The following is a 4,474-nucleotide window of genomic DNA, read 5'->3' as shown; positions in this document are numbered from 1 at the left end:
GCTTGGGAGAGTACAATACAACAGAGTGGGTAGACATGGTACCTGCCCGCAACAAGCTTGCAGCCTAGAGGGGGAGATCAGATAGAATAGGAAGGATGGCAAGCAGATTTTTGTAAGAAAAAATGGAAATTGGCTGCAGGATTTCCAGATGAATCATTCAGGGAATGTGACCATTTTAGAAGAGCTGTCATATCCTTAGATTCTGCTCTTTCCTCTATCTGTAATACATTGTGATGTCTGTCTCCCCCTCTAGACTCAAGTGAGGTCAGCTACTTGAGGGCAGGGAACGTGTCTACCAACTCTACTGCATTGTATCCATCAATCATATTTATTGGGCTCTTAATTTGTGCAGAGCACTGTACTAAGCACTAGAGAGAGTGCAGTAAACAGTGTCAGTAAACACGTTCCCTGCCCATAATTGACCTTACAATATAGAGATGAGCTTAAACGTCTCACCTTGTGAGAAGCAGTGTGGCCAAGCACTTAGCCTGTGGAAGTATCAGACCGTGTATCAGGTCTCCCAAGCACTTAGCTCTCCACACAGTAAGCAGCATAGCCTAGTGGATAGAGCATGGGCCATGGCTGCTGGCTGATCTTGAGCAAGTCACTTCACTTCACTGGGCCTCAGTTACCAAATCTGTCAAATGGGGATGAGTCTTGTGAACCCTATGCAGGACAGGACCTGTGTCCAACTCGATTTCCTGATTTTCTCGTATCTTGTTAAGCATAGTAAGTGCTTAACAAATATCATTTAAATAAATAATCGGGACAAACATTAGCCCCAAAGGCCACGGCTATATTCCAACCAGGTAGGTTTCACCCTGGAAAGAGGCTCTATAGGGGAACTTTGAAAATCAGTAGCATTCATTCATTCACTCGTATTTATTGAGCGCTTACTGTGTGCAGAGCACTGTACTAAGCGCTTGGGAAGTACAAGTTGGCAACATATAGAGACGGTCCCTACCCAACAATGGGCTCACAGTCTAGAAGTCACGACCGCAAAGAGCAGCAGCAATGGCAGAGTCATCTTTTCCTTCAGGGAGAGACACACAGAGAAACAAAATCCTGTACTCAGCTTCTAAAAGTTAGCTCTCATCCTGGGCGGTTATGGAAGACTGAAAATAAACCACTAGGGGAAAGTATACAAATGGTTATTTATTAGTCTGTAAAGTCAGGATAAATAGAATTCGGCATGTATTCAGACACCACATAAAATGTTTGATTATGTTCAGTTATGGTTGGAAAGAAAACCCAATGTTGGTCAATGAATCTCTTCTACCTAATGGCCTACTTTAACATCCTTGTCTTGGCATTCAGGGAAGTATCCCATGTTCATTAGTACTTATTCATTCATTCAATTGTGTTTATTGAGCGCTCACTGTGTGCAGAGCACTGTGCTAAGTCCTTGGGAGGGTACAATCCAACAATAAATAGACACGTTCCCCTCCCACAAAGAGCTTGAACGCTTCCTGTGTGCAGAGCACCATACTAAGGAGAGTTCAAAACAACAGAGAGACATGGCCCACAAGGAGCTTGTAATATAAAGGGGGAGACAGACATTAATGTGAACATATCATTTATAGTATACAATTTATAGTTATGTATCACTGGAAAAACCTGGCAGTCCACACCCACTGCAACAACTGGCAGTAGAGGACACAGTGGACAAAACTTGTTTTGGATCACCCTTTACCCCGACATTCATCCATGGGGCTGGCTTGCAGGGCTGAGCTGCCAGCTGTCCCACATGGCTGTCCCATGTGACCATCCAACATGACTGTCTCATGGGCCTACAGGCGTGACTGTCCCCCATGGCTGTCCCACAGGGCTGATCCACAGGACTGTCCCACCGGCCATCCTATGTGGCTGTCCCACAGGGCTGTCCCACGGTTACCATGGAAACCTCATCCTTCAGCCTGAGTGTTTCCGACCTACGTTTTGGGATGCCGAAAGTCCAGATCCCGCCCCCCCCCCCCCCGCCCAACAGTGCAGTACTCCTTGGATGACCGTCCTGGCCCCATCACTAGGAGCTCCCCCATTTAGCCGGAGGGTGGGGATCATGGTGGCGATCAGAGAGGGGGCTTTTGAAAACTGCGATTTCGAGATTGCCCGTGGAATAACCCACCTGGAGACCTGGAGAAAGAGGCAGCGCTCAGTGCGGTTTAAGCCAACCCACGGGTCACGCTGACATTCTCCTCAGCGATGAGCAAACCGACTGAGGGAGAGGCTGCCAAGACAGCCCCAAGGCCACACACGCAGCCGACGGGAGAGCCACAGTTCGAACGCTGACTCCCACTACTTGACGGAGAACCGGTGAGCTCCCCCGATCAGAGACGCCAGGCCAGAAGCAGCCCGCTCCCCTTCCTTCGGAAGGCTGGACCGCAAAGGTGGCTAGGACCCGCTGAGGAAGAGTGAGTTATCTTAATAATACTAACGACAATCAGGGTGTCGTTACGGTATGCCAAGCATTGTACCTGCTCTGCCACTTGCCTGCTGGGTGAGCTTGGGTAAGTCACTTCATTTCTCCGTGCCTCAGTTGCCTCGTCAGTAAAAATGGGCTGACTCCATTTTTTTCCTCAGGATTTTTAGATAGCTCTTAATCAATCAATCAATCGTATTTATTGAGCACTTACTGTGTGCAGAGCACTGTACTAAGCGCTTGGGAAGTACAAGTTGGCAACATATAGAGACAATCCCTACCCAACAGTGGGCTCACAGTCTAAAAGGGGGAGACAGAGAACAAAACCAAACATACTAACAAAATAAAATAAATAGAATAGATATGTACAAGTAAAATAAATAACCTCTTAAGTCTATAGCCTTAAGCTACAGCTTATGGGTCTTCCCTTGTGACTCTAAGTAAGGCAGCCTTCACACTTTGTTCCTCTAATGCCAACCTTCTATCAATCTTGCCCATCTTGCCGCCAACCTCTCGCCCGCGTCCTGCCTCTGGCCTGGAACATCTTCCGTCCTCAAATCCAACAGACAATTATTCTTCCCCTGCCTTCAAAGCCTTACTGAAGGCACATTTCCTCCAGGAGGACTTCCCAGACTAGGCCCCACTTTTCCCCATCTCCCACTCCCTTCTGCATCACCCTGACTTGCTTCCTTCGCTCTTCCCACCTCCCAGCCCTGCAGCACGAATGTATATATCTAAAATTCGATTTTTTTATATTAATGTCCGTCTCCCCCTATATACTGTAAGATCGTTGTGGGCAGGGAATGTGTCTGTTTATTGTTGTAATATTCCAGGCACTTAATGCAGTGCTCTGAACACAGTAAGTGCTCAGTAAATGCGATTGATGGATTGACTGGCTCTTAGACTGGGAGTCCTGTTTCAATCTGATTGCTTTGTACCTACCCCAGAGCTTAGTACTGTGATTGACACCTAATGAGAACTTAACAAATAAAGCCATTACTATTATTATTACTCCCCTCTCGGGGTCACACCTGGAGAGTTTCCAGTACTCTACCAGTCTCGGCTATGGGAGGAAGAGTCAAGCAGAGGCATATCCATTCCATTCCTAGCTTGGGCAGTGGCTAGCGAGTGGAAGGCAATCTGTTACAAGTCAAACCTCACCCATGCTGGGCAGCAGCGGAATGGGAGAGAATCGAGGGTGAAGACTCAAGTTTACTGTGTGGAAGAAGACAATGGTAAACCGATTCCGTATTTTTACCAAGAAAACTCTATGGATACACTACCAGAACAATTGCAAATGGAGGTGGGAGAGATGTGTCCATGTGTACGAGCTCAAGACGGCTCGACAGCATAAGCAGTCGGCAGCAGACAGCAGATGTTGCCAACTTGGACTTCCCAAGCGCTTAGTACAGTGCTCTGCACACAGTAAGCGCTCAATAAATACGATTGAATGAATGCATAACAATAATAATAATTATAATAATGGTGTTAAGGGCTTACTATGTGCCAAGCACTGTACTAAGCACTGGGGGGATACAAGGTGATCAGGTTGTCCCACGTGGGGCTCAGTCTTCCTCCCCATTTTACAGCGGAGGGAACTGAGGCAGAGAATAATAATAATAATGTTGGTATTTATTATTCTATTTTATTTGTGCATATTTATTTTATTTTGTTAATATGTTTTGTTGTCTGTCTCCCCCTTCTAGACTGTGAGCCCACTGTTGGGTAGGGACCATCTCTATACGTTGCCAACTTGGACTTCCCAAGCGCTTAGTACAGTGCTCTGCACACAGAAAGCGCTCAATAAATACGATTGAATGAATGAATGAATGCTGTCTGTCTGCTGTCTGCTGTCGAGCTCAGTTACCTCAACTGTAAAATGGGGATAAGAGCGTGAGCCCCACATAGGACAGGGACTTTGTCCGACTCGATTAAATTGCATCTACCCTGGTGCTAGAGAAGTGCTTAGTACAGAGTAAATGCTTAAGAAGTACCGTAATTATTATTGTTATTATCGTTCGTAATTGTTTTGATCAGACAGGAGGGAGAGACAGA

General features: G+C 46.4%; 1 non-coding gene across 1 annotated transcript; it reads left to right on the top strand.

Annotated features, from left to right (window-relative positions):
* Positions 1 to 3,432: 3,432 nt before the first annotated feature.
* Positions 3,433 to 3,570, top strand: LOC119944203. Its single transcript, XR_005455702.1, has one exon. It is a non-coding gene; the product is annotated as a small nucleolar RNA SNORA7 (small nucleolar RNA).
* Positions 3,571 to 4,474: the final 904 nt, after the last annotated feature.

The sequence above is a fragment of the Tachyglossus aculeatus genome, chromosome 22, assembly GCF_015852505.1.
Source record: "Tachyglossus aculeatus isolate mTacAcu1 chromosome 22, mTacAcu1.pri, whole genome shotgun sequence".
Taxonomy (NCBI): domain Eukaryota; kingdom Metazoa; phylum Chordata; class Mammalia; order Monotremata; family Tachyglossidae; genus Tachyglossus; species Tachyglossus aculeatus.
The sequence above is the reverse complement of the archived record's forward strand: the minus strand, read 5'-3'. Positions and strand labels throughout refer to the sequence as shown.